At 36.3% G+C, this 18,011-nt stretch overlaps 1 long non-coding RNA gene across 1 annotated transcript; it reads left to right on the forward strand.

The window, feature by feature from the left end:
- The first annotated feature begins 8,241 nt into the window (after window positions 1-8,241).
- LOC127651941 (uncharacterized) lies at window positions 8,242-12,314 on the forward strand. Its single transcript, XR_007971629.1, has 2 exons — window positions 8,242-8,492; window positions 12,000-12,314. It is a non-coding gene; the product is annotated as an uncharacterized LOC127651941 (long non-coding RNA).
- The last annotated feature ends 5,697 nt before the right edge of the window (window positions 12,315-18,011 follow it).

The following is an 18,011-nucleotide window of genomic DNA, read 5'->3' on the forward strand; positions in this document are numbered from 1 at the left end:
GACCGGAACATCTCCCAGTCCGCGTGATCAAAACAGTCTTGTAGCGCAGAGTCTGATTGGTCCGACCAGCACTGGATCGTTCTGAGGGTGGGTGCTTCCTGTTTCAGTTTCTGCCTGTAAGCGGGCAGAAGCAGAACGGAAGAATGGTCCGATTTGCCAAATGGGGGCGGGGAGGGATTTGTAGCCTTCCGGAAGGGAGAGTAACAATGATCCAAAACCCGGTCCCCTCGTGTGTTGAACTTTATGTGTTGGTGGTATTTTGGGGCGATTGCTTTGAAGTTGGCTTTGTTAAAGTCCCGGCAACAATGAACGCAGCCTCAGGGTGCTGCGGTTTCCTGCTCACTTATACACCCATACAGTTCCCTGAGTGCCCGGTCTGTGTCGGCTTGCGGGGGATGTACACAGCTGTGATGATAACCGCTGTGAATTCCCTCGGCAGCCAGAATGGTCGACACAGAAGCATGAGATATTCCAGATCAGGAGAGCAAAAAGACTTGATGAAATGTACGTTCCTCTGATCACACCATGATTTGTTGATCATAAAACATACACCACCACCTCTGCTTTTACCAGAGAGGTCTTTCGCTCTGTCCGCTCGGTGCACGGAAAAGCCCGTGATTTCGATGGCCGAGTCTGGAATCTCCGTAGACAGCCAGGTTTCTGTAAGGCACATAACGCAGCAGTCCCTCGTCTCTCGTTGGAAAGAGATCCGCGCTCTCAGCTCGCAGAGTTTGTTGTCCAGAGACTGAACATTTGCCAGTAGTATACTGGGTAGCGGGGGTCGATTTGCACGACGTCTTACTCTGATGAGAACGCCGGCTCTGCGTTGCGAGCTCCGTTACAACACTGCGGTTTATTGTTTGTTTTGTTTACAGTTCTTTGTTTTTTTGTCTTGGATGTTGTCTGCCTTATTGTTTACGACAGACAAACGCTTTTGGACATTAGTTCTACAATCACACATCGAAAACCGGACTTCAAATTCCTTAATGCCGACCCGCTGTTTACAAACACGCCGGCGGAGCCCTTTGTCTGTGCTGCTCGGCCGCGGAAACGCAGAAGGAAAAGAGGAAAACGAGCCGGCGTTCTCATCAGAGTAAGACGTCGTGCAAATCGACCCCCGCTACCCAGTATACTACTGGCAAATGTTCAGTCTCTGGACAACAAACTCTGCGAGCTGAGAGCGCGGATCTCTTTCCAACGAGAGACGAGGGACTGCTGCGTTATGTGCCTTACAGAAACCTGGCTGTCTACGGAGATTCCAACAAATATCTTACATTTTTACCTTTAACAATGTTTCCAAATCAGTGGATATTGGTTGTGAAGCAAACTCATTCAGATTTTCACTTTTAAAGATAAGGAATAAATGGTGTTACGAAAGATTACGTTTAACATTAGTTTAACAAACACGGCTATGTTACTAAATTGCAGTAACACATTTAAATGCTAATTTAGATGCATCTTTAGCACAAAGATTCTTAAATTTATTAAAGACATGAAAAGTATCTTTCTAAAACGATGTGTAAAGGGCGTGCTGCAAAGTAAATCCACATTCACTAGGCAATACAGTATTTTAGCAAACAGGTTTATTTGACTAAAACAATGTTTTTAAAGAATTCTGACGATATCTTTAATACCAAGGTTTGTTACATTTTTAATTTAAACATGAGATTCTAAAACAAAGTCTACGGTTATGCAGCAAAACACACATTCAGTTTAAATATGAACAAATATTTTAACAAAAATAAAGTTTTGTGTTTTGATTTATATTACTAAAACACGATAAAGCATTTCACGTAATTTTAGATGTATCTTTAACACATGTTGTCTTGCATTTTTACTTTTTGACAAAGAGAAATGTTTTTAAACATTAGGTTGGCTAACACAACTCTAGCAATGACGCTTTAAAGATGCTAAACAAAAACTTTACCATAAAATGTATTTAACATTTTTATTTCACAATGATCATTTTAAATGAAATACCATACATTCATTGTAAAATGTAACAAAGATTCTTACATTTTTCCACTCAAAGCCTCATTTTTCCACCCAAAGTCTTTCAATCGATACTGAGCTCTTACAGGAAGTCAGAGGTCTGGGGTAGGGAGGTTTTTTCAGAATACGCACACACCCCTGATCAGGCCTGATGGTGTCTTGCGTATTTCTGTTCAGTAAAACAATATGGTGTCACGAGTTTCCTGGTGTTTTATGGCTTGCTTTCATTGAAAAGCATGGTGACAACCAAAAGTGTGAAAGAAGGGGGATAAAAGGGTTTATTTTGTTATAAAAGTTTTTCTTTTTACCCATCAAGTGCTCCATGTAACATTGTGAAACATGGTAGAGATGTGGTTAAAGAAGTATTGCTCTTTGTAATACAGGCAGCAATTAAATATAATTACTTAAAAGAATAGAAAGTTTTTAGAAATCACTTGCTAAATCAATAGTTCAGATTCAGAGGTTTGTATAGTATGCTGTACACAGTTATCATAAAACCCATGTAAATTCAAGTGTGAACATTTCAAAGAAATGGGGTGCTAGCATACTGGACAACAATCAAATGACTTGTGATATACACACACACAAGATATTTTAACACTTAATTCACACCCTGAAACTACATTCATGGTACTGTTACGTCACTAGGGTGTCAAACACAAATGCAAATGCTGAGTTTACTTTGACCCCATATTTTGGCATTAATTTACTCATTCCTGGATCAAACCCTCACACTCAGAAACTTGTACATGTAAACAAAAATGTGTACTGTTGTGATGCCAACTGATCATCGCTTTACTGATTTTTATTTCAAGAAAACCACAAAGTCTACCAATAACTGATGAAGTAACATGTTTACAGGTGTGCATTTACTCACAAAAGTTCCTCTATTGTCACAATTGGATTTGTGTTTGTTGTAGAGTTATCCTCATTTGTAAATAGTTGTTTGTTTAAATGTTGCTATATTTTCTAGTTTACAAAGATGTCAGTTTTAACACACACACACTCTCACAGGTAAGTATCATTATAATATAAAATTCACAGCAATCAGTCCTTCTATAATTACACTAATGTAAGTACATTAACTTTGTCGTACGTTGACTGAACCACAATAAATGTTACTCCAAACCTGGAATAAAATAATTTGCCAGAGTACCAGATTTATTTATTATCCAACAAACATCCGGGTCAATTTTGAACAAATGTTGAAGTATTTTAAATATTACTTAAATCACAATACAGTTCTGGGTTTTAATGGCATGTGACATATGACTACAGAATGTTGCATATGAATAAAAAATTGTAAAATAGCGAAACTTCATGGTTGAGGGTTTTTCTATGATGAGTTTATCTCTTATTTTTGCTATTGTGTGGACATAGTATCACTTCTTTTACATTTGTCATCAGTGTTTACACTCAAATCTGGACACAGACCCTTCAATTCAGAACAAAATGACAGAGAGCTCAGTCAGACATTTTATCACTTTGATTTACTTAATAACCACAGCTTGATGTTACTTGTTCTTTTAAGAAAGTTCACTTTCACAAAGATCTTCAGTCACTTAACGCGGTATCGATCTGCAGGACAATGACTGCAAAATGTAATTTACTTTTACACATCTAAAGCACAAATAGTGTGTCAGTACAGCGTTTGTTTGTACATGTGTGTAGTTAGTAAAGTGTTTGTATGGTGTGATGTTCCGATACAACCATTACACACAACTAGATACTTTTAACAAATACTTGTAAAACAACCCTTCTTATTGGTCTTCATGGAAAAACTATAGTGATTACAACAAACATGATATATTTAAACAGTCTAGCTGTCAAAACTGTTGATGTTTACTGAAATGCCATGAATTTCAAAATATTACTTTAGTATTTTAAAAACTGAATAAACTATTATAAAATAATGCAATAGAAGAACGATGTAAAATTAACAGTGTTAGTTCAAGAGTATTTTCTGAAAGTTAAAAGACTGACACAGCCCTATCAATACACATAAGGGTTTACTATAGGTCATTCAGACGTTAAATCTCTCACAGTATCCATTTGTTTCTTTAGACCGGTCAAACAATACAACCTGTAACAGCCCGGTTGAATAAAGGAAATTTGCTCTCTCACTGATGCTGTCAGTTTATTGTCCTTAATACCTTCACAATACCATCACAACACCGTAAGAGCTAGAACAGATTAATTAACATTATTGGAATTTGTAAATAATAAATTAAACAAACAGTAGACTATATAGCAACAAAATTACAAGATTAATACTAACATTTATCATAAACAACCTTAAACAACATAAATTACTTATATGTGCTTGTTTCATTTCTAAAACAATTATAAAAGACCAGATATGCTATGTAACATTATACAAGTGCATAAATATACATGTTTACCTTGTACTCCCTTCCAACCAGATGCTAAAAAATATACACAAAAAACATACTACAAAATAAAAACAAACAGCAAATCGATGCCTAAATTCACTTAAAGGTGATATTAATGCTATAATTCAAATCCGTGAATCCGTGACCACATGGTTCCGTGTCTCCGTCTCGGCATATCAACAATCTATCTGTATGCACGCTCTGTGCGCGAGCGATCTGTTCATCTTTCCGGCAAGCGGCGTTTCAAAATAAAGGTCTCTATAGGTTAAATAACTAAGAGTGCAAAGTAAACTTCCAAAATATAATAAACACAATATTAAACTAATATTAAGGAATATAGAATTATGATAACATCAGAATATAATAATAATGCCCAAAACTAATTTAAATAACTGAGGGTTATTTACACAACCATTTGCAGAAACATGTCCCGACATAATTATAAATGATCTTAACAATTTGGTTATTTCACATTTGCCACAATGTCTCTGTAGATGTTTAGCCAGTACCATTATTCTATAAGATTCCCCATGGCACAGTCACATTTTTGCCAACTGCTGGACAGTCATTCCATCTATCTGTGACACCCTGTATGTATAGTCACAGGAATAATTCTATTTTTCTTTATGTATTTGATTTATTTTATTATGTTTATGATATTGTTTCAATTACTGTTATTATGCTGGATTTGTGATGAGTAATTCACACAGTGGACAGTAGGGGGAGACAGTGTGCTGATCGGAGATTATCTGAGTAACTTTGAGTCGCGGAGAAGAAGCCGCCATTACAAGAGCGACTCGTTATTGATAACAGCACAACTTTGTCTGTCTCATTGTTTTACCAAACAGGTGGGTGAAATCAATCACCATGGACATAAAAACATTAAACAATATGTTGATACCGTGTGTACACAGTTTTAAGAGGGTTATATACATTTCCTGAGTAAAGATGTTTAATAGAGACGGTGTTGTGTTTATGAAAATTACGTTTGATTCGCGGACGTGCCGCGTTAGGCCTGGTATTAGTATTATCTAAGCTAAATGGATAAAGGCTCCAGAACACTGTTACCCAGATGAATGTGATGTTTATAGCGTTTATAGCTTTATAATGGTGTTTATAGTATAAAAAGCGATGTATTAAGCAATCGCCATGGGTTGTAAGACTGAAGTATATATGTAGATACATACATATGTAACGTTAATTGTTGAATATTATATGTAAGTTTTGCATACTATTATATGGGTTATTGTATAGATTTGGTTGTTCTAATTATCTTTTGATTGAGTATATCTACGGTATTGTAATTCAGTTTAAATGGTTCGCTCAACTATTTAGGTATACAGTATGTAGTAGGATACATTTTCACAGACAACAGAGACTGTAATACATGGTGATGTATGTTTTACGGGAAAGAGTATTGAGTTATTTGAGAAAAATACTACCTGAGTATAAGAAGAAAGACACTTATAAGAGTGATGTAACATGTTTATTGGTGTTTTGTTTGAGTGAGTCACATGTAAGATGACACAAGATATTGTGACTTCATTATACAAAAGAGATACTAATAATCTTTGAATTATTGTAATAAAGATTACAAGAGCGACTCGTTACTGATAACAGCACAACTTTGTCTGTCTTATTGTTTTACCAAACAGAATTCATTTACTGCAGCCACGCCAGTCGGACGGCGGGCGTGCTACATATCTACAGCATCATAAATGGTCATGTCACAGCTTTCATCCATCATAGTCTGTATTGTAACATCAGTTTCGTAGAAAATGCACTCTTCTTCTACATAGCTTGTACAAAATATCCAAGACTGTCTGTATCATCTGTAGATCGGGTGATCAACCAACCACATTCAAAGCTTGGACTAGAATATGATTAAGATACGGTTTCAATAATCTATCAATTAGTTCTTCAAAGTTTGAAAAGAAAGAAATACTCATCATCAGTCTCATAAACAGGTGTGATTCATATGATATGATTGGTCATCCTTTCACATGTCAAATCACAGCTACAAACTACATTTTATTTCAGCATGCCTGCGCAATTCTGAGTAAGGATCATGTAATATCGGAAAATTAATTTATTTAATTTAATGTTAATAATTACATCTAGATTTAACGTCTGAATGACCTATAGTAAACCCTTATGTGTATTGATAGGGCTGTGTCAGTCTAACTTTCAGAAAATACTCTTGAACTAACACTGTTAATTTTACATCGTTCTTCTATTGCATTATTTTATAATAGTTTATTCAGTTTTTAAAATACTAAAGTAATATTTTGAAATTCATGGCATTTCAGTAAACATCAACAGTTTTGACAGCTAGACTGTTTAAATATATCATGTTTGTTGTAATCACTATAGTTTTTCCATGAAGACCAATAAGAAGGGTTGTTTTACAAGTATTTGTTAAAAGTATCTAGTTGTGTGTAATGGTTGTATCGAACATCACACCATACAAACACTTTACTAACTACACACATGTACAAACAAACGCTGTACTGACACACTATTTGTGCTTTAGATGTGTAAAAGTAAATTACATTTTGCAGTCATTGTCCTGCAGATCGATACCGCGTTAAGTGACTGAAGATCTTTGTGAAAGTGAACTTTCTTAAAAGAACAAGTAACATCAAGCTGTGGTTATTAAGTAAATCAAAGTGATAAAACGTCTGACTGAGCTCTCTGTCATTTTATTCTGAATTGAAGGGTCTGTGTCCAGATTTGAGTGTAAACACTGATGACAAATGTAAAAGAAGTGATACTATGTCCACACAATAGCAAAAATAAGAGATAAACTCATCATAGAAAAACCCTCAACCATGAAGTTTCGCTATTTTACAATTTTTTATTCATATGCAACATTCTGTAGTCATATGTCACATGCCATTAAAACCCAGAACTGTATTGTGATTTAAGTAATATTTAAAATACTTCAACATTTGTTCAAAATTGACCGGATGTTTGTTGGATAATAAATAAATCTGGTACTCTGGCAAATTATTTTATTCCAGGTTTGGAGTAACATTTATTGTGGTTCAGTCAACGTACGACAAAGTTAATGTACTTACATTAGTGTAATTATAGAAGGACTGATTGCTGTGAATTTTATATTATAATGATACTTACCTGTGAGAGTGTGTGTGTGTTAAAACTGACATCTTTGTAAACTAGAAAATATAGCAACATTTAAACAAACAACTATTTACAAATGAGGATAACTCTACAACAAACACAAATCCAATTGTGGCAATAGAGGAACTTTTGTGAGTAAATGCACACCTGTAAACATGTTACTTCATCAGTTATTGGTAGACTTTGTGGTTTTCTTGAAATAAAAATCAGTAAAGCGATGATCAGTTGGCATCACAACAGTACACATTTTTGTTTACATGTACAAGTTTCTGAGTGTGAGGGTTTGATCCAGGAATGAGTAAATTAATGCCAAAATATGGGGTCAACGTAAACTCAGCATTTGCATTTGTGTTTGACACCCTAGTGACGTAACAGTACCATGAATGTAGTTTCAGGGTGTGAATTAAGTGTTAAAATATCTTGTGTGTGTGTATATCACAAGTCATTTGATTGTTGTCCAGTATGCTAGCACCCCATTTCTTTGAAATGTTCACACTTGAATTTACATGGGTTTTATGATAACTGTGTACAGCATACTATACAAACCTCTGAATTTGAACTATTGATTTAGCAAGTGATTTCTAAAAACTTTCTATTCTTTTAAGTAATTATATTTAATTGCTGCCTGTATTACAAAGAGCAATACTTCTTTAACCACATCTCTACCATGTTTCACAATGTTACATGGAGCACTTGATGGGTAAAAGAAAAACTTTTATAACAAAATAAACCCTTTTATCCCCCTTCTTTCACACTTTTGGTTGTCACCATGCTTTTCAATGAAAGCAAGCCATAAAACACCAGGAAACTCGTGACACCATATTGTTTTACTGAACAGAAATACACAAGACACCATCAGGCCTGATCAGGGGTGTGTGCGTATTCTGAAAAAACCTCCCTACCCCAGACCTCTGACTTCCTGTAAGAGCTCAGTATCGATTGAAAGACTTTGGGTGGAAAAATGTAAGAATCTTTGTTACATTTTACAATGAATGTATGGTATTTCATTTAAAATGATCATTGTTGAAATAAAAATGTTAAATACATTTTATGGTAAAGTTTTTGTTTAGCATCTTTAAAGCGTCATTGCTAGAGTTGTGTTAGCCAACCTAATGTTTAAAAACATTTCTCTTTGTCAAAAAGTAAAAATGCAAGACAACATGTGTTAAAGATACATCTAAAATGACGTGAAATGCTTTATCGTGTTTTAGTAATATAAATCAAAACACAAAACTTTATTTTTGTTAAAATATTTGTTCATATTTAAACTGAATGTGTGTTTTGCTGCATAACCGTAGACTTTGTTTTAGAATCTCATGTTTAAATTAAAAATGTAACAAACCTTTGTATTAAAGATATCGTCAGAATTCTTTAAAAACATTGTTTTAGTCAAATAAACCTGTTTGCTAAAATACTGTATTGCCTAGTGAATGTGGATTTAATTTGCAGCACGCCCTTTACACATCGTTTTAGAAAGATACTTTTCATGTCTTTAATAAATGTAAGAATCTTTGTGCTAAAGATGCATCTAAATTAGCATTTAAATGTGTTACTGCAATTTAGTAACATAGCCGTGATTGTTAAACTAATGTTAAACGTAATCTTTCGTAACACCATTTATTCCTTATCTTTAAAATTGAAAATCTGAATGAGTTTGCTTCACAACCAATATCCACTGATTTGGAAACATTGTTAAAGGTAAAAATGTAAGATATTTGTTGTTAGAGCTATAGCTAAAAATATATATATTATTTTGTTTTAGTGAAATAAAAGTGTTTGCTAAACTAATGCCAAACATTCGCTTGGAAAAATATCATTTTAAAAGAGTAATGCACTTGTTAATCACCCGCTGCCGTCTCGCACACAAACGTGTCTCATCGGTGACATTTGCACACAAAATACACTAGACAGTCTGTTTTAAATGGGTTGTGTTTTCAAATCTGAAGACCACATGTAATGTAATGAGTTTTTTTTACTATGGCTTAAAATAAAATATTTTTAGATTGACTACCGAATAATACACGTGTATAAACCTCGTATTACCTAATGAAACGGTTTAACCCCTTACAGAAGTAAACAAACATATGGTTTGAAAGTGTAAACAACACACCGTTCAGCCTGCTTTTTACAACGAAAAGAAGAAATAGTTATATCATTTGTAGCTGTTTGATATTGGCATACTTCTGTTGCTCTGTTCTTTTATGTTGATGCGATGTTGCTTGTTGGTTGCATAGTTCTGAGCATTGTACTTTTTTTAAGTTTAATTCTATCATTTTCATCAGTCACATATCGAGAACTTGCACTTCGTTTGGCATTCTCTCTCTATAACGCTTCAGATTCAATTCAATGGTCTCATGTCTCCATTGCTTTTATAACCGCTTTTGTCGCTCGTGTTTAAGACGTGTTGTTAAAAGTACATTGCATTTGTCAAATCTTTTGCAAGTGTAACAGTTATGTTATTTCATTAGGCCTACTTGTCAATGCCAGAAGATAAATCACACAACCACTCAGACTATTTCACAAAGACAGTTTACTTTATTAAACATCAGATTAATAAGATCTGAACATTTGGTTTAAAATACGTTTTAGTCTCTGGTAAAAATAAATAGCCTAACCCTTGTTAATAAAGTGTCCGTCTAAATGAGTTTGCTCTGCCAGTATCGTCTGTTTGAGTAAAATAAACTAATATCATTCAATATCCACTGTTTTAGAATCTCATGGTTAAAAAAAAAAATGTAACAAACTTTTGTATTAAAGATATTTCGTCAGAATTCTATATAAAATAAACCTGTTTACCAAAATACTGACGGTACTCATTTGTAGTGACAAAGCACATGTTTTGTCAGTTAAAGCGCATTTCCACACACATACGGCACAAATGGTAAAAAGTTACCCCCTCCGCACTGAAACCCAATTCTGACACAAAGTTTAGGTAGTTATCTAATCCATCATCCCTCTATATGCCACACACACACACACACACACACACACACACACACACACACACACACACACACACACACACACACACATGTTTAGGTAATCATCTATCCACCAACCCTCTATAGGGCACACACACACACACACACACACACACACACACTCATGTTGTGTTTCCATGTTTTATGGGGACTTTCCATAGACATAATGGTTTTTATACTGTACAAACTTTATATTCTATCCCCTAAACCTAACCCTACCCCTAAACCTAACCCTCACAGAAAACTTTCTGCATTTTTACATTTTCAAAAAACATAATTTAGTATGATTTATAAGCTGTTTTCCTCATGGGGACCAACAAAATGTCCCCACAAGGTCAAAAATTTCGGGTTTTACTATCCTTATGGGGACATTTGGTCCCCACAAAGTGATAAATACACGCTCACACACACACACACACACACACACACACACACACACACACACACACACACACACACACACACACACACACACACACACACACATCTCCTAAGAGAAATGGTGATATGAAATTAACACAGGTTTTAGGACTGTCTTGCATTTGTCACTGTTCTTAAACCATTATCGCAACCCCTCGCTCATGAAAGGACTGCGCAGAACTAATGTAAGATTTTTGTGTTAAATCTGTATTTTATAAAGCGAACTATTTTGTTTTTAAAATGTAAGACCTTTTGATAGTGTTACAGATAAAATTAATTATTGTGTTTGTTAATCTAATATCAAAGATTAAGGGTGATAAACTATTTTCAATATTTTTAAAAATGTCTTTGATGTGTTTTGACAATCTGAACCTTTGATCTATAAAAAAGGTCTCTGATAAAATACCACATATGCATTTGCTAACGATTTATTCCTTATCTTTAAAAGTGAAAATCTGAATGAGTTTGCTTCACAACCAATATCCACTGATTTGGAAACATTGTTAAAGGTAAAAATGTAAGATATTGTTGTTAGAGCTATAGCTAAAATAAATAAATAAATAAATAAATAAATATATAGTATTGTGTTTTAGTAAAATAAAAGTGTTTGCTAAACTAATGCCAAACATTCGCTTGGAAAAATATCATTTTAAAAGAGTAATGCACTTGTTAAACAACCGCTGCCGTCTCGCACACAAACGTGTCTCATCGGTGACATTTGCACACAAAATACACTAGACAGTCTGTTTTAAATGGGTTGTGTTTTCAAATCTGAAGACCACATGTAATGTAATGAGTTTTTTACTATGGCTTAAAATAAATAAACTAATGTTAAGCGTAATCTTTCAGTAACACCATTTATTTATTATTTTTAAAAATGACTAGCATCCTTTGATTTTGATCAGTCAATATCCACTGTTTAGAAACATCTGTTGTTAGAAATACAATTAAATGAAATATTGTTTTTAATAATACGTGTATTTGTTAAACCAATATCAAAGATTATAGTTGTTGAAAACCACGTCATTGTGCCGAGAATGCCACTGAATTGTCTTTGTTTTCACAACAGCTCCGCGGAGATCAGAGCTCAGTGGATTACCATCACACCTCTCTCACATACCGGGAGACGAATCCTGGCCGCCTGGGTGAAAACCAGGAATCCTAACCTCTAGACCATATGGAAGTCTGAGAGGTGTTTAAAAACACATTTTCTCCTCTGTTAAAAAGTTAAATCCTTATTTTAAAGCGACCATCTGAATGTTTTTTGTCTTATCCAATATCCACTGTTTTAGAAAAACAAATTTTCACCCTTTTGTTAATAAAAAACTTGTACCATGTTTGACACCAAGCATTACACACTCATTAAAGATGTCATTTAAACACATTTGAAACATAATACTGCTTTTTATGTCTTACAATAATAATAATAAATCCAATGAACCCCACACACACATTACTTTAACATGTTTCTGAAAAACAACTCAATGATTACAACAATGAATTATTTCATCATCAACCATAAATTATCTCGATATCTCATTTTCAAACCTAAACTCTTTTCAACAAACAATTATACAATTATACATATAACATCAGATATGACCAAACACGTCACACCACAACACACACACCGGAATGGGGGAAGGTGGGTGGGAGGGAAAGAGGGAGAGCGGGCGGGGCGGGTGGGGCGGGCGAGCGGGGTGAGCGGAAGGGGAAAGGTCAAAGGTACAGCAATTAAGCCATAAATCAATTTTTGACACAAAGTATATTATAAGAACTACTGACAGTATTTACGACTGAAAAGCAGAACAGAGACACCTCGGTCCAGGCTGAGTGGGTACCTCTGCCCTCTTCAGGTCAGAGGTCATGTAGTACAGGGGGGTACGTTTGGGCTGGTTAATAGTAAATCAGGCCTAGTAACTTAGTCCCTGTATCAAAGGGAGAGAAGGGGGGAGGAAGATCTGCTTCTGCCAGTTGACCTCGGGGGGGAGAAATGTATAAGAAAGGCAGCCCTGCCTGACAAAAAACACTCTCTCATGACACTGACGGGTTGCTGTGTAATGACTGGGTCTTCTTGCAAGAATAAATTTATTTTAAAAGACTGTTTGAGTCAGAGTGTCTCTTACGCAGTGATAATGGTTGGTTGATAATTTTTTGCCACAACAGCGTCAAGGTGAGCGAGAGTAGATCCAATGCAGAGAGGTAAACGATGAAGAATACTCAGGTGAAGTGTCAAGGCGAACAAAGCCACCAACATGATGGTAACCACAATCCAGGCACTACAGCGAAGACTGGCAACCAATATAGAAAACACTCAACAGGATCGACTAGGGCAGAGAGAGAGAGAGAGAGAGTGGTGAGTAACTAACACACAAAAACAAACTAGCAGAGAACACAAAACAGAGTTGGGTAAATATAGGCAGAAAACAAATCACGATCAGGTTCTGCTCGTCTGCTGAAATTTGCTGCCGAAACGAAAAAGTGCTGCTCACGCCCCCGCTCATGCCCCCGCTCATGCCCTCACAGAGGATTTGTGAACCCGGTGTGACAGGTGAGAAAAGGCGGCAAAAGTGGAGCACATGCTGAACTCAGAGGACAACATGTTGAAAAGTCACTAAAGCCTATTTATCAACACAATCTTTTACGTTAAAGGCTTTTATGACTCAACGTAAACGGCTTTACAGAAATATTCCCTCATTGACTTAAATAATTTCTTGATGCAAGTTAACCACGCAGTGACAGGCACACAACACTTCCCTCATGTAAACTATATTTCATGACAGTTTAGTGTCTAATAAAGTTAAATTAACCACTCTCGATAAACATCTGATTATTATGAGTCATTCCAGGAAAAAGTCAATGTAGTAATCCAGAAATCACTTTTTTCTGTATAGTTAAACAGTACAGTACAGATGCGATGAAATCTCAAAGTGCCTGATGAAGTCACACACACACACACACACACACACACACACGCAGCACACACACACACACACACACACACACACATGTTGTGTTTCCATGTTTTATGGGGACTTTCCATAGACATAATGGTTTTTATACTGTACAAACTTTATATTCTATCCCCTAAATCTAACCCTACCCCTAAACCTAACCCTCACAGAAAACTTTCTGCATTTTTACATTTTCAAAAAACATAATTTAGTATGATTTATAAGCTGTTTTCCTTATGGGGACCGACAAAATGTCCCCACAAGGTCAAAAATTTCGGGTTTTACTATCCTTATGGGGACATTTGGTCCCCACAAAGTGATAAATACACGCTCACACACACACACACACACACACACACACACAATGGGTGATTCTCTTTGGATACTTTGTTATATGTTATTTCTGTTAAGGGAATTGTAAAATTAGCACAATCCTCTGAATAGCAGGCTAGCAGCTAGTTTATTTACTATAGCAGCTGGGGACTACTCTCCTTTCTCAATGCTTTGTGCATCATAGGTTTTTTACCAATCACAGGCTGCAGCACCTCCCACAGTCCCTACCCAGATAGCAAAAAATGTCCGCACAGCTTCTTTTTGCCGCTGACCCTAAGCTGTCGGCTATAGGTGCGTCCCACTGGCGGGGATGAAACGTTTGCCGCCGAATTCGTCACTCCCATTTCTTGCGAGATGCCGCCCGCAAAAAGCTGGCAGGCCGCCTGCTTCATTTTGTCTGGCGGTTGCCTCGGGCTAATCGACCACGCCCGGCTGGTGGCAAGCCGCTTTGAAATACAAGGACAGCTTAGACTCTCAAAATCGACCAGCCATGTTGGCTATTATTATTTTTTGCTCCAAAGCCATTAGGGTTTATAACATAGTCTTGACTCTTGATTCCATGATAAGGTAAGGTTTAGGAAATGACATTTAAATTACTTTGAAACTCTGAAGCGATTATACAGTAATATATGTAAAATATATAGAATTATTTTATGCACTTAGGTTAAAATTGTTTACATTTCTTTGATTGATGCACATTTGAGACATGCACCAATAAACCAAAAATAATTCCTTTTGTAAAACTTACTTGGCAATAAATCTGATTCTGATTAGGTTTTAAAATAAATATTTAATTCATGGTATGAACAATTTAGCAGAATAAATTGATGAAGTTAGACTTTTCACCAATGCCTGTATCAGTGAACAGTGAAAGACATCTGCAACATGGCCAAAATCTTGGGTATACTTTATATTTTTTTATTAATTTGCAACCGTGGTGATATCTATCATAAACATGAAAATCCCGTTTTGACGTGAAGGATAAACTCAATGAAAAAGCTAAATTATCCTCTGGTTTCAAAGTTAGCTAGAAATTTCGTTTATGTCTTTATATTTTTTCCAACCTCTAATTTTTTGTTATTTTACCTTTTACAGGTAAGGGATTCATTTGCAATTATGACCTGTACAAATGTTTAAGAAAGTGTTAAAGTCCCTGTAAAGGCAATAAAAAATAATCTTAAAAAGGGGATAAAAATTGCTAAAACACATTACAAAGACTGTGAACTGTGGAGTACTGAATAGCCTACGTGCACAAGCGTAGTGACGAACTTCCGCTGTCGACCAGAAGTCGGCATATCTTTTTACGGTTTACTTGCGCGTCGCTCAAAATGTCGGTTTTTACTCGATGTCTCCAGGATCTTCCGAAAATAGCGTCAACGATATTCATCGCATTTTTGATGCCTGGTCCCCTGCTCCGACAAGCAAGAGGGACAAGGGCTTTAAACTCTACATATCGAGTTATCTGCACAACTACAAGGGTAAGTATTTTAATCTAATGTGGTGTTCCGGCAGATAGCGGAAGGGGAAAGGTCAAAGGTACAGCAATTAAGCCATAAATCAATTTTTGACACAAAGTATATTATAAGAACTACTGACAGTATTTACGACTGAAAAGCAGAACAGAGACACCTCGGTCCAGGCTGAGTGGGGACCTCTGCCCTCTTCAGGTCAGAGGTCATGTAGTACAGGGGGGTACGTTTGGGCTGGTTAATAGTAAATCAGGCCTAGTAACCTAGTCCCTGTATCAAAGGGAGAGAAGGGGGGAGGAAGATCTGCTTCTGCCAGTTGACCTCGGGGGGGAGAAATGTATAAGAAAGGCAGCCCTGCCTGACAAAAAAACACTCTCTCATGACACTGACGGGTTGCTGTGTAATGACTGGGTCTTCTTGCAAGAATAAATTTATTTTAAAAGACTGTTTGAGTCAGAGTGTCTCTTACGCAGTGATAATGGTTGGTTGATAATTTTTGCCACAACAGCGTCAAGGTGAGCAGAGTAGATCCAATGCAGAGAGGTAAACGATGAAGAATACTCAGGTGAAGTGTCAAGGCGAACAAAGCCACCAACATGATGGTAACCACAATCCAGGCACTACAGCGAAGACTGGCAACCAATATAGAAAACACTCAGCAGGATCGACTAGGGCAGAGAGAGAGAGAGAGAGTGGTGAGTAACTAACACACAAAAACAAACTAGCAGAGAACACAAAACAGAGTTGGGTAAATATAGGCAGAAAACAAATCACGATCAGGTTCTGCTCGTCTGCTGAAATTTGCTGCCGAAACGGAAAAGTGCTGCACACGCCCCCGCTCATGCCCTCACAGAGGATTTGTGAACCCGGTGTGACAGGTGAGAAAAGGCGGCAAAAGTGGAGCACATGCTGAACTCAGAGGACAACATGTTGAAAAGTCACTAAAGCCTATTTATCAACACAATCTTTTACGTTAAAGGCTTTTATGACTCAACGTAAACGGCTTTACAGAAATATTCCCTCATTGACTTAAATAATTTCTTGATGCAAGTTAACCACGCAGTGACAGGCACACAACACTTCCCTCATGTAAACTATATTTCATGACAGTTTAGTGTCTAATAAAGTTAAATTAACCACTCTCGATAAACATCTGATTATTTATATCTGTCATTCCAGGAAAAAGTCAATGTAGTAATCCAGAAATCACTTTTTTCTGTATAGTTAAACAGTACAGTACAGATGCGATGAAATCTCAAAGTGCCTGATGAAGTCACACACACACACACACACACACACGCACACACACACACACACACACACACACACACACACAATGGGTGATTCTCTTTGGATACTTTGTTATATGTTATTTCTGTTAAGGGAATTGTAAAATTAGCACAATCCTCTGAATAGCAGGCTAGCAGCTAGTTTATTTACTATAGCAGCTGGGGACTACTCTCCTTTCTCAATGCTTTGTGCATCATAGGTTTTTTACCAATCACAGGCTGCAGCACCTCCCACAGTCCCTACCCAGATAGCAAAAAATGTCCGCACAGCTTCTTTTTGCCGCCGACCCTAAGCTGTCGGCTATAGGTGCGTCCCACTGGCGGGGATGAAACATTTGCCGCCGAATTCGTCACTCCCATTTCTTGCGAGATGCCGCCCGCAAAAAGCTGGCAGGCCGCCTGCTTCATTTTGTCTGGCGGTTGCCTCGGGCTAATCGACCACGCCCGGCTGGTGGCAAGCCGCTTTGAAATACAAGGACAGCTTAGACTCTCAAAATCGACCAGCCATGTTGGCTATTATTATTTTTTGCTCCAAAGCCATTAGGGTTTATAACATAGTCTTGACTCTTGATTCCATGATAAGGTAAGGTTTAGGAAATGACATTTAAATTACTTTGAAACTCTGAAGCGATTATACAGTAATATATGTAAAATATATAGAATTATTTTATGCACTTAGGTTAAAATTGTTTACATTTCTTTGATTGATGCACATTTGAGACATGCACCAATAAACCAAAAATAATTCCTTTTGTAAAACTTACTTGGCAATAAATCTGATTCTGATTAGGTTTTAAAATAAATATTTAATTCATGGTATGAACAATTTAGCAGAATAAATTGATGAAGTTAGACTTTTCACCAATGCCTGTATCAGTGAACAGTGAAAGACATCTGCAACATGGCCAAAATCTTGGGTATACTTTATATTTTTTTTATTAATTTGCAACCGTGGTGATATCTATCATAAACATGAAAATCCCCGTTTTGACGTGAAGGATAAACTCAATGAAAAAGCTAAATTATCCTCTGGTTT

This window comes from Xyrauchen texanus, chromosome 11 (genome assembly GCF_025860055.1).
Source record: "Xyrauchen texanus isolate HMW12.3.18 chromosome 11, RBS_HiC_50CHRs, whole genome shotgun sequence".
Classification (NCBI taxonomy): domain Eukaryota; kingdom Metazoa; phylum Chordata; class Actinopteri; order Cypriniformes; family Catostomidae; genus Xyrauchen; species Xyrauchen texanus.